This window comes from Leptidea sinapis, chromosome Z (genome assembly GCF_905404315.1).
Source record: "Leptidea sinapis chromosome Z, ilLepSina1.1, whole genome shotgun sequence".
Taxonomy (NCBI): Eukaryota; Metazoa; Arthropoda; class Insecta; order Lepidoptera; family Pieridae; genus Leptidea; species Leptidea sinapis.
In genome coordinates, this window is record NC_066312.1 from 36,261,653 (window position 1) to 36,283,298 (window position 21,646).

A 21,646-nucleotide genomic window follows, 5' to 3' on the forward strand; every position below is an offset into this window, starting at 1 on the left:
AAAAATAATTTATATGGCAAAACAACGTTTGCCGGGTCAGCTAGTTCTTTATAAAAATGAGACATCTCTGTTCCGCTTGATCCATTTCCTCGGCTTAGCGGAGAAGAGATGTCGAAATACCAAATTCTGGTTATCGAAACATTATAATCTGCAGACGGAGGAGCCTCTAGGAACCTATGTAAATGAACACAATTTATATTTAAATGATTCCTCTGTGTTTCACCGACCGGCGACCGTTCGATTATCACCGCGTCTCTTTCCAGTAGCTCTCGACAGTTATATAATATTATAGTTATATAATATTATAATTAATTATCAAATACCTGCCTATGTGTTATTACTATTGTAATATTATTCAACTACCTAACACCATGATCCCAACTCTACATGCAATACTAAAAAATATGTGACATAATCAAAATATCAAGTAACTGCTTAATGAAACTAATAAAAGTTGCTACATCACATAGAAGCTGTGAGCCTCCCGGCGCGGCGTGAGCTCGACACACGGTCCATCAGTTGGTGTATCTCGGGTCAATCCCGCCTGTCCCCGGGGTGAGACGCCGCCGCCCACATTACATCTTCAACTATCACATTGTGTGTCAGACCCCCAGAACAACATTATCTGGTCAACATCATCCACCAACTGTCACTGTCGCTTTTAGTCTTGGTTCAGTTTAGGTTTGAGCAATATTACAAAATAAATAATGGTTTGCGTTAATGGAGGGGAAAAGAATAATATGTATTTTAAAGTGATATACAGTTTCTTGCCATATGTATCATGGAATCATTATATGCCTAGAATGACGTTAAACGTGCCTAAAATATACGAGTTTTTGTTTTTATAATTATTTGATGGAGCGCGGCGACACGTCTTAACACTGCGCGCCGCTGGCTGAGTGTGATCGCTCCGCCGCAGCGCTAAGTCAATATCAGATGGTATTATTAATTGGTAATTACTTTTTGACTGACTTACGATTGTGAGCCAAACATTAAGAGGAGTGTTGTAACACGACACAGTCTGCAGTCAAACTGGACAAAATTCGTAACTAACACAAGTAAACTCGTGACAAAATACTTTACGAACATATCATCACAATAATGCCTTCTAATATAAATGCGAGAGGGACTGAACCCCCTGTCAAGGTAAGGTATATTTTAAGTTTCCAACTTTTTGTGTATTTCCAATGTGGGTTTATAATAGTATCGCGTGTTTAAATACCTAATTATAAACAGTTGCATAAAAGACTATCTACACCCATAATATGAATCCTCTATAAAAGCTTCTTAAAAAGTTAGCTTACTGCGAACATTAAAAAATCCAGTCCTAGTAACCATAATATCATCCAAAGGAGTATTATTATGAAAACGGATGATATCATGTTGTACTTAACTTAAGTCGGAACTTAGACTTAAAACGAAAGGTGTACCACAAGGAAGTATACTGGGTACACTTCTATTCATAATCTACATAAACGATTTACCATTACTAGTTATAACTGTACACTTTTTGCTGATGACATCTCTATTGTTATTAAATGTAACAATGAATTGAGATATGATATAGAAATTAATAAAACAATGAAGGATACAATCGAATGGCTTACTGAAAATAACCTGACTGTAAATAAAAAAAAACAATGTATATGCAGTATTATTATAAGAATGAGAAAGGAAAAGATATTAATGTTAATTATCATAATGAGAATATTAAAGAAGCACAACTTGTCAATTTTCTTGGTATTACTTTAGACAACAACTTGTCCTTCAAGTCACATGTTGACAATATTAGCAAGAAAATTAACCACCATGTATTTGTCCTCAGACACGTATCAAAAACAATAGGTGAAAAAACAGCGCTAATGACATATCATGCATTCGTGGTTTCAGCTTTACAGTATGGATTGGTCATATGGGGCAACTCGGTGAGCATAGGGCATTTATTTATTGGACAGAAGAAGTGTATCACGGCGGTTTGTGGAGTCGGACACCTAGATTCTTGTCGACCTCTTTTAAAAAAATTGAAAATTCTATCGCTGCCATGCCTGTACATTTATGAGATAAGCCTATTTGTTCAAAAACATATGTATGATTTCTATACAAAAAACAGTTTTTAGAAGGTTTTAAACACAAGGTATCCAAATAGACTCATAATTCCCCTCTGTAGAACTGCATCTTTTAGTGGAAATTGTTACAGCATGTCTTTGAAAATATATAATAAATTGCCTAATGAATTGAAAGATTTACCTTTCAAAAGTTTTTAAAAGAAGACTGTATCAGGGGTTAATAAATAAGTACTTCTATAGTTTAAATGGATTTTTCAATACAAAATGAATTATTATGTATTATGAATTAGTCTATAATTTAATAGTTATATAACAGTATAATTAATTAGTTTGATAATAATATATGTAAATATTTTCCTTTATGACATTGAATTTGTTAACATGACACATAGGTACTAAATGGATAATTAAATTACTTCCGTCTTATAATATAATATCTTTTAATTTTAATTTTATAGATATGTATGAATGATAGCATTGTGAAATCCGACATGTTTCAGTAATCTATTTCAGGTTTCCATTAGACCAAATACTAAAAAAACAATGGTTAAAAGCAACAGGACGAACAGATTTATGGGAACTGAACCAACTAATAATGCAAGAATTTCTTCAGTCCACTTTGATGCGGCACAAATAATAAGAAAAAATATAAACAAACGGCTTATTGAAGGTGCAGTTAAAATTTATTTATGTACGTGAATCAATTTCCCGCTCTCACCTCTCGACACGTCACGTCGCACAAGTGCGACTCAAGCACATCTCACCTATAACTATGTATGTAGTTACAAACCTACCTTGTCTGACACCGACTCCAAAAATAACAATAATTGTAACTACATCATATTGTCGTAATAATTTGATTTAATTTTAGGTAGTGTGATATTCATCATTTCATTTTACTTAGAACTCTAAAAATAATTTTAAGATAAGATTAGTAATTTTTAGACGAAAACACATTTTTTTTACTTTTTAGTGCATATTGAATTATTTTTTTAAAGTTTTTCCGAAATTGGATGTTTTTATAATTTTTATTTGGATTTTTAGGAAGTTTTTAAGTACCTACATCAACTAATTTGTCTGAATAGTATTGGAAGACTTAGTAAACGTGCTCCTCATATGAGACAGCGCTGTTTTAATAAACCAAACTAAGTCAGGAAGATACGCCTATCACAATAGAGGAAATCTACCTCGAGGACAATTTCAAAAGAGACTTGTGAAGAGCGCAAAATTAGATAGAATGTTGCGTCACGGTGCAATGGGGCAACGAACGTCAGCGCATTGCAATATGATTACAGACAACATAAAAACATTAACAAATATAAAAAGAAATACCGTCGAATTGAGAACCTAATCCTTTTTAAGTCGGTTAAAAATGCGGCTAGTAATAATAATAATTCGTACTATAAATACGTACCAGCGCTGGTTCTTGGGAATGGTCTATCATCACGGGCAGTGTTATTATTGTCGCCTATATAAGCATGGTAATGTGGTGGTAAATCGATCCCTAGCCAAGCTGTCCTCTTAGAACTCACTATCTCATATGGAGAAGACCTCATGAAAGCTGAGAACGACAAATTCAATCAAATAAAATCAACATAACAATCAATAAAATCGACAAATAAAATCAATTCAAAGTGATGAGCCTCTATCAATATACCAAAAGGTTCTCGCTAAGCATTTGGCTCAAAGATCAAATACAGATGGCTCTGTCTGCAGCCCTGCCACCGATAGCTTAGCCCTTGGGCATGACTCTAATAATATAATACATAGGTTTTACACATATTTTAAAAACTTAGATTTATGAAAGAACATAAATGCACGTGAATACAAATAACACGATATATTTCCTGATCATTATTAGAGTTCTGACTGACTGTAGTATATTTTAGTAGGCTAAGTGATTTTATGAAATTATAATGTTAATTATGTTTAATTCATTTACATTCCCAATTGTCTGTTGAGTATGTGACATTATGATATCGATTAAATTCCGTGAGGGGTAATTTTAGTCATAATAATAATATGATAATACCTACTCCTGTTAAAACTATTGCTACTTATGTAAAAGTGATACGCGGGCCTACATTTTAATTTCAATAAAACACACGGAACACTCGAAAGTAGTGGACACTGACAGTCGAATGACATTTCAACATGGCGACCGAAGTTCCTATTTTTGCCACTATATGTATATATATAGTAGCTGACTCAGCAAACGTTGTATTGCCGATATTAAAATCGCGATACAAAAGTAACTGTTGATCGTAGATGGGTGAAAATTTTAAGTTGTATGTATTTTTTAATGCTGACTCATAATCAAACAAATTTAAAAAAAATATCAAAAAATTCGTGTGGACCACCCTTAACATTTAGGGGGATGAAAAATAGATGTTGTCCGATTCTCAGACCTACCCAATATGCACTCAAAATTTCATGCGAATCGGTCAAGCCGTTTCGGAGGAGTTCGGTCCCGTACACCGTGACACGAGAATTTTATATATTAGATGTACATATAAATATTTTATATATTATATAAATATTAAAAATCTAAAATAACATAACGAAAATCTTCATTTTAAATTTCTAATTTGGTATTGGTTTTTGAACGATTTATCGGAAATATAAGGATGTACATTCAAATCATCTTTTTTCAATTCCTTTGAGTCTATGGTTCCGAAACGAAATCCGTCCGCAGATTCGTAGTACTTTGGTAGTAGGATTTAATTGGAACTTCGCCATTCTTTCGTGTCGAACCGAAACTTCGACTTTTGATTTTGGTAATAGACCTCCTGATTCCATTGTATCGGGTTCGTTCCCGTCGTAGAGCAGACTCATCACATCATCTCTCATCATCGTAAGTCACCCACACCGGATCGGGATGGACCCTTTCTTTTTATTCGTCTTATTCTTTTACCGGGTGCCATACTAATAAAGTGCTCGATTTACTTTCATATGTGACAGCGCGTTACATTGTGCAATAACAATACCATGTAGATTTCTACAATGAAACGGCTGGCTTCTCATCGTAATAATATGTGTGGTATTATACGTACTGAGACAGGCGGAGGGCGAGAGCGGCAGTCTCCGCTGGTGCGGGGGCGAGCTAAACACGAAGGCGGGGTTGTCGCGGCCGGCGCGGCCCTGCAGGTTGGCGGCCGGCATTCTGTCCGGTACCGGCTGCAGCGGTTGCTTGGTCTTCTTGTGGAACAGATCGGACAACTTGTTTCTCTCAATATTGCGCGACCTGTGCGGCTTGTCCGCTCTCCGCGCGGGCATGTCGGGCAGCAGCCGCAGCGAGGCGCGCAAGGAGCGGGCCCGGCGCAGCGCCCGCGGCCGCCTCAGCCGCTCCAGCAGCCCGTCCATGGGGCGCCGCCCATGGTGCGCTACCACTATGATACAAGCAGACGACAGTCAGCGAGGCCCGCGCCCTCTGTCATATCACTCACATTTGTTCAAAGAACGAGCCGCTATCGGCAATATGTCCGCGGTCACCTGCTCTAGCCATTACTTATGTTACATTATATAATTATACATATTGCATATTGATATATATATATGTATAGCAATTCAATATTAAATTATGACGTAATCATAATAAAACTTACTTATTAAATTTTCAGCAATAATAAAAAATAATTCGAAAAGACCACCTTTAGTTTTAATGCGGCCCTTAATCTATCTGATCACGAATCTCTAAAGATTCTATATGTATGAGATACACCTTTAATGATAAGTCCGAGAGAAGTAAAAGTCTTTGAATTGTAAAAATTATATATTGATAAAAAGACAAAATAAACTGATAGATTCTAAAATGATATGTTTATGAGTTACGCGCGGCGTGATTGATTACCGATGACGAACTGCTGTCTAAATGACCATAATGCATGTGACGTAAAAGTGCTGGAGGTCTATTACCAAAATCGAAAGCCGTAGTTTCGGTCCGAAACGAAAGAACGACGAACTCCAAATTAAATCCTATTACCAAAGTACTTCGGATCCGAATATTGCGGATGGATTTCGTTTCGGAACCATAGACATAACCATAAAAAGTAAATGTCAATTGACTTTGGGAATAAGATAAACGAAAGACAAAATGTCTAACGCGAACTTCGTATCGATCGTCGGATCCGAAACACTTTCGTAATAGGGAAATGTACGATACGTCAATAACAAATATACGTGCGTTGGTCCGTACACTATATTTACGTGAAATCTTTCATCCATGGGAATATCGTTTAGAGCAGACCATGTCTGTTCTGTACAGAAGTCGAGATAATATATTTTTTTATATTTCTCATGTCGACCGCAGTCCCCACTTAATGATATAATGTGGCATTAAATTATAATTTGTATATTAGTTATTTTAGTTTTTATCATTAAGTAATTTTTTTATGACTAATTGTAACTATTTTCCTTAATGAAAAGGGGTGCACTTAGAGGTAGATATATATATTGGTTTTATGATAAAAGTGATAAAAGTATTTATTTACTTGAGGTACTAAATTAATCTATGACACTTGTTAAATAACTATAATTAATGGTTCTATTTGTGAGTACGCGGATTTGTACTATTAATTGGTTAAAATGGTTACTCGGACCAGTCCTGTAATGGTTATAGACAAATGGTTAATGGTAACTAGGACCGGACCGATCAATGGTTACTCGCGCACTGCCTTACTAAAGGCAACACATAGTTTTATAACAATTAATTTTATCTACTAAGCAATATTAGTAATACAATGCTGTTCGATGGATTTACTTCGAACATATTCCCGAGCACAAAGAAAAAATAACAATAGCAGGTTATATCAAAATATCTCTAAATTATAAAACTACCATTGCTAATGCTAAACAACAATAATAGTAATAATGTAAGAGAAAGCGAATGTACAAAACATTCTTAAATAAAACTAATAATACTAAAATATTGCAATAATTTTAAAAATACAATTGTCATACTAAAGTCAAAGGCCATCTATTCGTGAATTTGGGAAACGATCACTATCACTTATATTACGTAATTCAGTGACACTCAGCTGACGGTCAGTTGTACTGTAAATAAGAAGACAAACCATAAACTTTAGAGCTTTCATGAGAACATTAGGGAATATTGAAATAGACCAGATACAGAGTAAGTGGGAATTTGAAGATGCCTTTAAGTCCTTGCAATCTCGATGGAGTATTATTGATAGTCTTCATTGGGAAATAGAAGGGGAGAATGGGGAAGATATGTGGTACCAAAATGATTTTAATGGGTATGAAAAAATATATAATGATATGAAAAAGACGATAAGCACTAAAATGTGGTCGGAGTCGCATCGGGAAAGATCGACGCCATAAATGGAGATCCCAATATTTAATGGAAATTACCACGACTAGGTCGCATTTAAGGATTTGTTTACTGAAACTATTCACAAAAATGCTTCCATATCTAGTGCGCAAGAAATGCAATTTTTAAAGAGTAAGGTGACAGGAAAAGCAGAACGTCTTATACACCATTTAAGTATTAGTTCGGATAATTATAGTGTATGCTGGGATATTCTTAACCATAGATTTAATAATAACAAGCTTATATTTACATCTCACATGAACATACTTTTTGGTCTACCTAATATGCAACATCCATCTTTAAATATGATGAAAAAGCTCCATGATATTACCAAGGAGTGTCTTAATTCTATTAAAAACCTAGGAGTGGATATAACAACTTGGGATCCTCTGCTAGCTCATCTGTTAGGCCAAAAATTAGACAGTGAATCGATTGCAGAGTATATTAGATCTATGAAAAAACCCCAGGAATTACCAATACTTCAATAATTTTTGGATTATTTAGAAGCTAAGTTTACAACGTTAGAAGCATCATCCCGTTGTAAGGTCTTGCTTACTAGACCAGTCATCAAATGATAGTACAACACCTATCACAAAATAATCATTTACGATCATAAATTCTCAAATTGAAATAATAATGTTAAGCCAAAGGAAAAACTTTACACGTTTCGAGGTCATCGACTTGCATATTGTGTAATGCTGAAGATCGATTATGGCAATGCAATGCATTTCACAACATGCCTGACGACAAGAAATTGGAAACAATAAAATTAGCAAACATCGTTATTGTTCAAATTGTTTAATTGACCATATTAATAAACCATGTTATTCGGAAGAACGCTGTCGCATATGTTTAAATAAACACAATAGTTTGTTGCACAATGCTATTATGAAACAGTTCATCGACCAGGCTATAGTTCTAGAACAAATAACAAAGGTTCCGGGTCCAACTGCACACACGTGACCAGAGATGATTGGTCAGAAAAACCTTTGGCCACCGCTTTGGTAAAGCGGTCGCTTATGGAACCAAACCAGCACCATTTCTGGCAATGATGTGCTTGAAGAAGTTGGCAGAAGATGAAAGCATGAATTTTCCAGAAGCTTCTCACCCATTAGAAAATCATTTCTATATGGACGATTACTGCGGAGGTAGTTGTTCACTAGAAAAAGCCCAAAAATTTGAACAAGATTTAATAAAGTTAATGCAAACCGCAGGATTTAATTTACGGAAATGGACATCAAACGATTGGTTTGTTACTCTTAGAAGATTTAGAGCCCGACCAATGTTATATGAATCCATTTGAATTTAAGTTTTTGAATAAAGCATTGGGACTAGGGTGGAATCCTCTAAAGGAAAGTTTTATTTTTGACTTTAAGATAGAATCAACTTCAGTAAATACCAAAATATCTAGATGGCTACGGCAATTATATCTTAACGTTATTTTCACCAACTTATGGGTTGTTTAAAACGCAGGAAATGACCAATAACCAAAGTATTTATTTTGATCCAATAACTAAGTTACAGCTTATCAGAGACAAATGGATATTGACTGTATATTATGATGTGGAATCATATTGGGCAGGTATAGAAACCTATAATAAAATTACGAATTATTTAGATAAATTATGTAACTCCCTTGACAACGCATATAGTAATAGTAATTACTCCCCATTAACGTCATGATTACGAGAAACTTAATTACTACAGTGAGCTTTTGAATATACAGCATTTTAAGTTTCATGCTAGACGGCGTCGGCACCGTGGTATTGTCAACGGTGTCGGATATCTTGCCAATGAGAATGTTCGAAGTAAATCCATCGAACAGCATTATATTACAAATATTGCTTAGTAAATTAAATAATTGTAATAAAACCATGTGTTGCCTTTAGTAAGGCAGTACGCGAGTAACCATTGATCGGTCCGGTCCTAGTTACCATTTACCATTTCTCTATAACCATTACAGGACTGGTCCGAGTAACCATTTTAACCCATTAATAGTACAAATAGCACAAATAGAACCATTCATTATAGTTATTTAACAAGTGTCATAGATTAATTTAGTACCTCAAGTAAATAAATACTTTTATCATAAAGCCAATATATATATATATATATATATATATATCTACCCCTAAGTGCACCCCTTTTCATGGTCCTTCGAGAATAGTTCGGTTCGCGAGTGTGAAGAGGTATTTTTGTAAATTCGAAGCAAATCAGTGACATAGTAAACAGTCTTGTGAGTGTAGCTGAAGCTTGTTCAAGAGCTGTCGTAAGGAGTATATAAGGTCAGATCAATCCATTTTAATTAACTTTTTGTTTATTTTAATTATGAATACCATGGAAAATCTTTTCTAATTTATTTATCTCAAAATATTACCTAACATTAAGAAAGATGGATCCGATAGAAAAAACTTGGACTACTGTAAAAAACGTTTGGAAATGTTAGAAAATTTGGATAGTTTGAAGCAGTACAGCGACCTCCTTTGTCCGGAAACGAGAGTAAGCTGGACGAAATGATAAGAAAGCAATATTTATAATATAATGTTGTTCGATAGATTTACTTCGAACACTTAAACTTATTACTTGCCGCTTGATCGGTAATCTCCATGTTTGGTCTGCTCACGTGTAACAAACAGTAAATAATATATTTATGTTTAAGAGGCGATCAAAATGTATAACACAGCATCCAAAATTAAAACAGAGAATACGATAATGTGTCTTAGGCAGCAGTAATATATTATTACCATTGAATGTAGAAGGGAGACTCTTCACCCTCGTCGACAATCTGAGATAGAATAATTGAGCGAACAGAATTAAATTAAGGTCTGAAATAATGCCGGGAAATTAGGTTAAATAAACGGCACTTTACAGCCAACAATATTTAAATGGCAAGAAGAATTACATGAAGGAGATATAACATAAATTATAAAGTAGATGTTACATATTTTTATGATCTTATACAAAATAAATACCTAATAAGAGCTAACCTACATCACGATATTCGTGTTAATGGAAACAAATGGGATATGTTGTTGTAGTCGCTAACAATCAAGAACGCACTTTTAAATATTGTTATGAGACAATGTGGTTTAAATACTCTTAATAAACAAAATATTAATAATATATGACTTAGCGGAATGCCAGAGCTGGTCTCAAATTAGAAAATATGTTATTTTTTCTTTACATTCGAACCATTTTTGTTTATTCTAAAGGAACAGAAGTGCGCGCTCCACACTTATTTAGGATTCACAAAGTCAAGCCACGGGACAACATGCCCGATAGATGTTCATCTACGACGGTAAGTAATATACATATTATGTGTATGTAATATGTACACATGAGATTCATTTTATAAACGAACCCAGACGCCTGCCACTCGCGGTCGACGCTCGTGACCTGGTCTGCTCGTGCTGCCAGCGACTGGCCTTCTTTCCTTAAATTCAATGAATCCGTTAAGATTTCATACGACCCTGGCTCGCTGTGAGCTGGGCATCCCGCCGTGGTAACTTGATTGATGACGGCAAACTATTTGATTCGATTGAATGTAAATTGAATATAATTAGTTCAGTGAACAGCACATTCATATTGTTAACCTTATAAAGCGCCAATAAATCGATGATTGTATTAAAAAGCTTCAGCGCGTCCCCTCCTCGCGGCCCTCGCCACCCGTCCAACCGCAACAGTCCGCAGACATGCTGCTCTATCACCCCCACGGTGTCACAATGTTCGCTCTAGTCACTACCTGCCGCGACGGTAGAGGTAAAGACGAGGCTCACGGAATGGGGAGAGGTGAGGCAACCACCCATGGACATCCGCAACATCAGGTGTCAAGAGATGCGTTGCCGGCCTTTAAGGTGGGAGTATGCTCTTATCTTGGAGGTCACTAAGTCGTATCGGTTCGGGAAAACCGCGGCCGGTAATTGATTCCACAAAGTGGTTGTGTGAGGCAACAAATTGTTTGCAAAATTTCGCGGTTTTGGAATGCCAGACGTCAACGTGATGTGGTTGTACTTTGCACGTAATGTCCAGTGGTCGAATTCGGCCGCTGGACTCAACCCGAACAGCTCCTCTGAGCACTCCCCGTGATAAATGCGGTAAAAAATGCAGAGAGAACCCACATTTCTACGCAACGTCAAAGAAACAAGCCGGTCGGAGATGACTTGATTGTCGATGATTCGAGCCGCTCTTCGTTGTATGCGATCAAATGGAAGAAGCTGGTACTGGGGAGCACCCGCCCAGAGGTGAGAACAGTTCTCCATGTGAGGCCTAATTTGCGCCTTATAAAGTTGCAGGCGGTGGCTTTTAGTGAAGTACTCGCCTTACTGAGTACACCAAGAATTTTAAAGGCCAGTTTGGCCTTCTCTTCCAAGTGACCACGGTACTGAATATCGCTCGATATATATGCCAATACAGGCTGTGGCAGTTAGAGGAGTGATCTCGAATCGAGGGGATACGACGAAGGGAGACTTTTTAGCGGTGAACGCACAATGAGACTTTACACAGAACAGTCTCGATTTCAGACACAAGTTTGTTCCAGTTCTCTTCGACGCTTTCCCGGGACATGTTGACACGACCGGTGAAGGAAGCATACCCTGTGCTGTCGTCTGCATAACAATGAATACTGCTAATATGCAGAAGAAACAGTGAAGGGGGTAGCACGTAGCCTTGCGGGACAACAGCGTTTATGAGTTTTAAGTCGGAGCATGCGCCGTTGATAGCAACCTTGATGTTCCGATCGGACAAAAAGCTAGTTGAACCATTTGCACAATCTCTCAGGAAGCCCATAGGACGGCAGTTTCTCTATGAGCGCTTTATGCCACACCCGATCGAAGCCTTTCCCTATGTCCAAACTCACCGCCAACGCCTCTCCCTTCGACTCAACCGCTTGCGCCCATTTATGGATGAGGTATGCAAGAAGATCACCAGCTAAGCGACCATGAAGGAAACCGTACTGGCAGCCACCGATCAGCTGGTGCTTCTCTAGGTATCCCAAGAGCTGGCGGTTGATGATCGACTCCATTACTTTGACGAAAAAAAAAGGTATCGGGTACCATCTACTATTGCTGAAACCTTTGGGTTAGGTAAGATGACATGTGTGACCAGCTAGAGAAAATATTTTTTTCCCAATTTATTAAGTCAAATTCATTAAGTAAGTAGGACTTTTTATTATTCTATTTCTATTTATTAAATATCAACATTAGGAATATTTAAATTTTGGAATTACATATATAAATAGGATGATTGATAAACTGAAGTTGTTATTAAGTTTATTTATTAATACGGCTTTACTCACGTTTTATCGGGTGTGGGCACCGACTAGTTTCGGGCCATTCAGAGGTCCTTCATCAGGGTGAATGAAGTGGGTTCGATGTTACGTCCCGTCTAATAAAGAAATGGGAAATTGACATTGATATTACCATGTAAAGGTATAAATTTATAGGATTTGTGTGAAGACGATGACTGCTGAACGTATGTATATCTTTATTATTATATTAAGTATATGTGAAATATAATTAATATCAATCAAAATAAAACAGTATTTAGGTAAAACGACACTATTAAAATGCACATTTATTAAGTACTTACTCAAACAAAGCATCAAAACAAAATGTCATTCTAAACAATCGCAATATTATTCATCAAATTGCCGTTGACGTTGTATCAAAACAAAATGTCATTCTAAACAATCGCAATATTATTCATCAAATTGCCGTTGACGTTGTATCAAAACAAAATGTCATTCTAAACAATCGCAATATTATTCATCAAATTGCCGTTGACGTTGCATCAAAACAAAATGTCATTCTAAACAATCGCAATATTATTCGTCAAATTGTCCTTGACGTTGCATCAAAACAAAATGTCATTCTAAACAATCGCAATATTATTCGTCAAATTGTCGTTGACGTTGCATCAAAACAAAATGTCATTCTACACAATCGCAATATTATTCGTCAAATTGTCGTTGACGTTGCATCAAAACAAAATGTCATTCTACACAATCGCAATATTATTCGTCAAATTGTCGTTGACGTTGCATTAGAGATGCCAAGTCAAAAGTTTGTAGATAAATAATTTCAGGGACAGCATTCATTAACCAGACTTTAGAAGTAATCACAAAATGTCTTAGCAGCTAACTTTATTAGAGTGTACTTGGGCATAGTAAGATAAGTGCCAGCAGACTATGGACTCGAATGCAATAAGGTATCCCAGTGACTGGCTGGAAAGAATGACAAGATTCCCCATCCTTGCCTCATATAAGAGGATAGAGGATAACGTGATGGGGAGTGGTGAGACAACCGCTCATGGACATCCACAAAACCAGGAGTCCAGAGATGCGTTCCGGCCTTTAAGGTAGGTAGGTAGTATACCCTTTCCTATGTCCCTAGTTTGTATCATAATTGATTCCACAAAGTGGCTGTGCAAGGTAAGAAGTTTCTCGCAAAACTTCTGGTTGTCCGGTGGTGGCTGCTTGTGTCAACCCGAATAGAAATCCTCTTGACGCTCCCCGTGATAAATGCGGAAGAAGATACAGACGGAACCAACATATCTACGCAACGCCAAATAATAAAGCCTATAGAGATGACTTGATCGTCGATGATTCGAGCTGCTCTTCGTTGTGGTCAAATGAAAGAAAATAGTACTGGGGAGCGCCCGCCCAGAAGTGAGATCAGTACTGGAGTACTACTGTGAGGTCGAAATTACACCTTATATATATAGTTGCAGGAGGCGGTTTGTAGTGAAGTACTGTCTCGTCTTAATGAGTACACCAAGCTTTTTAGAGGCTAGTTGGGCCTTCTCTTGCAAGTGATCACGGAACTGAACGTCGCTCGATACTAATATCGACGCCGAGTATCCTGATACAGGCTGGACCTAAGTATGCCGCCGTAGAAATAGATTCATTGTATCTTATAAGGTTATGAGTAGAATATAAAAATAGCAGGTTACTTTAAACGCACAAACGTCTAGAACACACCGCATTACCGCCGCTGCCCAACAAATAACCAAATTAATATATATTTTCAAAATGAATTCCCACGAGAGTTTCCCGGCTCCCGTCCAAAGTTGTCCCGTAGTATGTGCCACCCGCCCCATGAGTAATATAAAGTAATCTGATCAGAGTGACAACTGTTTGTGAGCAATAAATAGAGTGCTATGTGTTTTTAACAAACTACTCATTTATTTGGATGGAACTTGACGTAATATTTAGACTTATTTATGCCAAAATACAAGTGGCAAGGAGCAGGTAGCAGGAGGCAGGTACACGAGTGGCGGGCCAGTGGCGGGCCAGTAGCGGGGAGGGAGGGTCGCGTGGGGAGCGGGGCTCATGAAGTGAGCCGTGTTTCAAATAACAAGTCACAACACTAGACGCTCGCTCCCAGCTCACTAAATAAATATAATTATCAATTGTGGTAACAATTCCTTCTTTTGTTTTTCAATTTGATTCAATAATTCATCATCTCGCCGTATAAGATTTATTTGTAATTATTATCCTATTTAGGTAACTGGTAATATAACAATAATATAAGTATAGCTAACTATAAATCGTACAGCAGTTGGTCGTCCAGTGTCCGGTCACCGACTCCGTGTGCTGGGTATTTGTTCAAGTATACACGGGAATAAATTAATTATTATAATAGACATAATAATTATATTGTGATAATATTTCAAAAGTGCTGGCACGTAGAGGCAAGATCATATCACTTGTCGAGCACAGCACATCGCCAGGTGGAAACTATCGTTCCAGGGATTTGAATATAAAACAGGACTTGTATTCCACACCAGCCCAGCGGAGAGGCCGAGTGCGGAAGTGGAAGCGATCTGATGATCTGAAACGTTGTTGACCTGAACGAGGACCACCCTCTGCCCCCACCGACCTGCTAACACTACACACAACCCTTCCCCCTTGCCGCGAACAAAGCTTACTTTATTAATAATTCTGACAAGCTGACCTAAGTTACTCCTAACTCCTAAGTTAACAAAGCAATATAACTTATTTGGGCGTTGCTTATGATAAATGTAGTAACACCTATTTAATTATGTACCTAGATAGGTACATAATTCATTTTGTATCTCAAATTTGTATGGATTTTTCAACACAATTTTTTTAACACCAAACTGTATACGATAAATATTCATTTAAAAGGCAAGTAGGTAGGTACCTGTTGTATTGTGTGTGTTGGCACTGTGTGTACCTAGGCCATTAGGCTCGTTTCAAAAATTCCTGCGATATTGAATTATATTGTCTAGACTCTAGTGTATTCTGTACGTTACAACTATTCAATTTGAAAGTAGTCTTCATTTCCTTAAAAAGTATTAAAACAATAAAGTCACGAGATAAGTAACCCCAAATTTGAAATCCATCGTTTAGTTGCAGTTGGAGTATTGTTGTACCTCGGTCACGTCAATCAATTATTGTACCTGGGTCAGTGGCCCAGGTACATTTAGATGTTGTACTTTGGCCAGGAGAATATTCTTATTCTTAAATTATTTCACACTCACGTAATATTATTCACATAATATTAGTCACGTAATACCTATAATATTCCTACTAAAATATAAAAGATTTTGTCTCATTAGAAATAAGAAACTATAAATATGATTTCGATTTTCTTCAGAATTTGTGAGTTATTTTTTGTTAAATAGGTATGTTATTTAAACGAATTTAAAACTGTTTTAGTTAAGAATAGTTATAATATTTTCCATAAATTACTCCCAATTGCTCAATGTGTCCTAGGTACACAATAGTACTGACGTAGGTACATTAGCTATAGGTAAATCCCTTTTTTCGTTTTAATTATTAAAACACATGTAAGTATGAAATATACATTTTTGATATTTTGGTGGTGAATACTCAAATAATTGACCTATCAAAATATGCAAAAATGGTATGAGAACAGTTCGTCAAAAAAAAAATAGATATCTAAAAAACTGTCCTAGGTACAACAGGTTGAAGGTTCCCCAACATAAGATTATGAGAAGGGGGGAGAAGTGACGAAAGTACTGGCCGGGATTTTGCTGCCTGTCTCTCTGAGGTGATGTGAAGAAGAAACGGATGGTGCGAAATTAATTCCAGATGGTCCAGTGTTAATATTCATAATTAGTTGATGAAAGGCTACACAAACACCGTTTTGTTTTTTTTAATCTTGCCTGATAATGCAATATAATTAATACCTATATTAATGTAGTATTAATTGTCAACGACTAGTTAACTTTATAGTTTGTGAACAAATGTGAGTGATTTATGCGAGCTGCAATAGTCAGTAGAACATCACGGAATAAGACGCGAGCGCCACCGCGCCCTTCTACCACATTACTTAGCAAGATGGTTCGCCTCACGCCTGTCGCCTGTCGCCAACCTGAGCTGTGTTATGACTTATGTGTAGTGTGTACTAACCGTTACGGTCCCGCTGGCTGCTGGCTGCTACGTTGTTACTTGTTACATTAATTGTTACGCGAGCCACTTTTAATTCTTACGTTATACCTGTCGACGTAAATCCATCACTTCTTTAACATTCAAACAGTGACAGTTACTGTCAAGCGAAGCACACTTTCACTACGATCGCGATTCGCGACTCGCAACGCTGTCGCATCGGCCCGTCGGGACACGACCCTCGCGGGATATCACACAGCACTTCACTAAATACACTGCAACGTTTATTGTCTGTATCACCACTGACAACATCGACTTAATTCAGCTAAGACTTCAGACACGAAAACAATGAAACACCGCTCAGTGCGGCTTAAAGTTACAACTAACTTCCAACAACTGATTGTTGTGAAGTGTGAACACTGAACTGTAGACTGAAGTTGTCTCGTTAGGAGCGCGCGCGCCGCGGCGACCGGTATTCCGAGTTGGGGCCCGGGCGCCCGGCGGTATGTGTAGCGAACTTCACGGTGATTCATACGTAGGGGAAGCTTCAAGTGAAGTGGCTGGCGAGTTGGCGACACGCCGGTGCGGGCGCCGGGGGCCGGGGGCCACAGCCGCATGAATGAGTGTGTAATTGATTGTAACAGCACAGTAATAGTGCGTATGAAGTATGACGATGTGATCACTGGTGGTGTGTGGGTGAGTGGTAGTTCTATTGAACTACCCTGAATATTAACTTTCCATCATTACTCTGTTCTTACGCGGTTTAATGTACCTAATTCATTTCTATTTCATACGGGCTACGGCAATATTATCCTGTAACAGCGGCGGGCGGCCCACCACTTGTTCTATTACATTATATTGTTTGCCACCAGGCGAGAGTGAAAGTAGGTACACTGTGACGTCATTGCCGCGGCCGCCCGGCCGACCGTGTCGTAACTCGTAACACCACTTATCAAGTGAGGCGAGTCGCGCCACGCCGCTCGCCCGCGGCAATGAACTCGTCATCACTCATCACACATGTCAATATTGTGTCTTCGTTTTAATATTATTAGTAGAGTGTATACTGTTACACCCGCCGTTGCCTTGTGGCTGAGGACCAAGTTAAACAAATAACATATTACAGAATGACATAATGTTGATTATAAAAATCTGAATACTAGTTTATTATTCATAAAATATATTTTATCTACACCCATGCTTTAAATCCTCTATTAAAGATTCTAAATCAGTTACCTTATTGCCAACATTAAATACACCCAATGTCCTAATAACCATTACATCATCCAAACGAGTGTTGTAATGAAATTCAGTACATCATCCAATCCGTTTTCATAATAACACTCCTTTGGATTATATTATGGACTGGCTTTTTTAATGTTAGCAGTAAGCTAACTGTTTCAGAATCTTTTATAGAGGATTCATAATATGAGTGTAGATAAAGTCTTGTATGCAACTGTTGATAATTAGGTATTAAAACACTCATGTGATACTACAAATTATCCATTCGTGTTTTAATACCCCTTATTACACAACAGTTGCATAAATAACTAATATTGTACGGTTAGAAGAATATTATATAATAGATTGACTGAATTCTGACTGACAATAAACTAAGAAATTATTCGTGTGTAAATAACACAACGTGATGGACCCTGCTCGAGAAAGCCCTGGCTTAACGCTGACATATTCCTCCTATTATTAAAACTATTATTTTCAGTACACATGCGCCGATTCCTCCTAGACTAATTATTTTATGTGCTACCTATTGTTAGGTATGAAGTCGGAGCCAAGTCAAAGGTAATATTAGCTACTTACATACACTCCATACGCGTGACTTATAGCTTCGTCTAGAACACAATAACCCAAGCGGGCAGAACACACACGGGCAGACGTCGTTGATAATTACAGCAAGTAAGCTGTTTATAATATCAAGTTTTATTTTGTTTGGGGCTTGGCATGGACCTAAAATCTATATACCTAGGTAGTACATACAAATAGTAGTACATTTTATTAATAGTATTGGTATTTATAATATATACTATTATTTGTATTGTATTTATTAGGTTTGCGTCAGAGGTGTATTAAACTATATCTTTATTAAGTTATTTTATGCAAGTTAGTTTGTGAAGTTGTTTTCTTTTTAATTTATTATCTGACAAAACAACTATCTATTCATTTGGGATGCTGCTGGTAGAGCGTACATCATCCCCAAGGAATTATATTTATCAACCATAACTTGGTCAAAGTAGTTCTCCAACTTATTTTTACATCTAATCTTTTCGTATGTTTAATTGTTGTCGTTGGACGGTTTGGCTGATGTACTAAATGCATAAAATCTAAGTCAAATAAACTTTATTCAGTTAGGCTTAAACTAACCGTTTTTAATCGTCACTACAAATATTTCGTCGTGCTCGTGAGAAGAACATTTACAAGAAACTCAACAGACACTCTTTTCAATCAAATAAAGTATTTTACAATGGCTGTAATATACATAACAAATTAGTTTGTAAGGTTTGCTGCATCCAATGAGTCGTGTTTTAATCATATAAATTATTTAAAAAAAAAGAATTAACTCTATAAATATAAATTATCGTATATTGGATGCATCTACCTTAAAAGCTTGAATTCATTGTTTGTGTAAGGATGCTTCGTGAACATGACGGTCGTGATTACTGTCACAATTAGTAATTGCATTCAACAAATACAATGATTTATTAACTATAACAGGTCGACCTGGCACCACAAGCAGCACCCGTTCACGAGTTGACGCATGGACCAGCCATCGTTCTCTTCGCACATATTTGAGGGAAGGAGACGACCTGGCCATTTAGTGAGCATGACGAACCATGTTCTAACATACCTACACATGATAACTAAAAATTACAAAATTAATACTCACAAACTAAGCCCAAATATGATTCTATATAATGCAATTACAGTGGATTCTATATAAAACAAAATAATATACATATTATATTGATAAGATTGTACATCTTAATGTGAACAATTATTATTAGGTGGACTAGGTGCAATTTTTCATTAAAAAGTTTACAAGCTCGTCTGGTATAACTATCACACTATGACATACAGTATGTGCTCTTTTGATGGTAAGCACATCTTTTCTAAAATTAATATTTTTTTAAATTAATCTTATGTAGTAATTGAGGAACCGTCCACTTTATTATCAAGGAGTTTATAAAGATATGTATGTCTTAAAAGCGTTTAGAGGATTCTTAGTAATCGTTGTAAATATGTCAAGTACGATATTCTAGTGATTAATATCTTTTGTAGTCTCTCTATTCTATCGATATGTACTTAATAGAATGGATGCCAAACAGTACAAGTAAATTCTAAATTTTAGCTGTGAAAACGTAATATAAAACCTAACTGTTTGAAGGCTTTATTTAACATTTGATCGATGTGATTAACTATATATAATATAATAATTATAAATGAATTGGGAAGATATTGTTACAATTCCTATGTGCTTAAAGTGATTCCTAAGAGTTTCTCTAGAGTTCAGATTATAGATGGCCATAATCGCCCTTTTTTGCTAAACAAATATTGTTTCGATATCAGCTACTTTCCACCATAGCAAAATTCCATATTATGACATAATGTTATGGAAATGACTGAAATAAATCAATCTCGCTGTGTTGGTATACGTAGATAGTAGATTTTTAATTATTCTGATAGCAAAAGTAGCAGCACTGAGTTATTTGAGATTGCCTCAATATGAGTATTGTAGTTTTCCATCTAATACTATTCCAAGAAACGAAGTAGACTCTACAAATTTTAAAGGTTCTTGAGAAAAAATTAATTATAAAGATTAATTCTTGAGAAACAGTGAGGAAAACAAGCAAATAATGTTTTGTTCTATTAAGACAATGCCGCGGTAAACAAGTCTATTACTATGGCTGAAGATCGAGATGCTGGATTCGAAATACTTGAGCACCCTCAATATTCACCCGACCTAGTCCCTCGTCTATGTTCATTGTTTGATAAAGCTTATTTGGTAGGACAAAAGATCAAAGATGATGAACCCTGAAAGATAATCAATCATTAAATTGTAATAACTCGTGATTGAATGAAATGTCGTCACATATAGGACGTAATAGCGCCCGTGCGAAGAGCAACCGAAAACCTCTGGCCGCCGCCGTCACTCAACCGAAACCAGGTTGGCGTGTGTCTGGGAACAATAACAGCCGGGATCCCGTCTACCTCATCCAACAGTTGTACTTGTACAACGTACATAGACTAATTGTAAATATCATATAGATTATGTTAGACGGAAAACATTTGTGAAGAAACTCGTGCTGTGTTTGTTTATTCAGTATATATCTGTGCTAATATACCTCCTGGACAGAACTGCATCCCTTATTGGCTGGGAACTCTTAATTGGCTGACTGTGCCCCTGGCCCCTGAGCCCCGGCAGGTGGCGACTCGTTCACGGGTGACGTGCTCCGCATCACGGTGCTCGCTGCTCCCACGCTTTCAAACGTCACGGTCGATCATTATGTTATGTCAACCGGCCAACGTGCATCATTACGACCATCTGTCACCTATGATTATTCAGTAGAACGCTATATGGTTTATATGTTCCGAAAAGTGTAATCAGAAAGAAAATTTGAGTTAAACATGTAGTAACAGACAGTTTCAGAGAAGCAACTGTTGAGATGGTTTCGTCATGCGAAGAGAAAACTTGATGATTAGATGGAAGGGATTGTTTGAAGAGCGACCATAACAATCATTTCATCCTTGCCTCTCACAAATCCAGCCTCAACTATGTATACTCAACGACACATGGAATCGGCGGGAGCGAGGATCGGGACACGAAAGGCATGCGGAGACGAGTAACATTTGATAATATTGTGAATT

At 36.9% G+C, this 21,646-nt stretch overlaps 1 long non-coding RNA gene across 1 annotated transcript; it reads right to left on the minus strand.

Moving 5' to 3' along the window:
* Nucleotides 1-5,380: 5,380 nt before the first annotated feature.
* Nucleotides 5,381-17,173, minus strand: LOC126978603 (uncharacterized). Its single transcript, XR_007732644.1, has 3 exons — nucleotides 16,793-17,173; nucleotides 12,689-12,777; nucleotides 5,381-5,455 (listed from the first exon to the last, which is right to left on the minus strand). It is a non-coding gene; the product is annotated as an uncharacterized LOC126978603 (long non-coding RNA).
* Nucleotides 17,174-21,646: the final 4,473 nt, after the last annotated feature.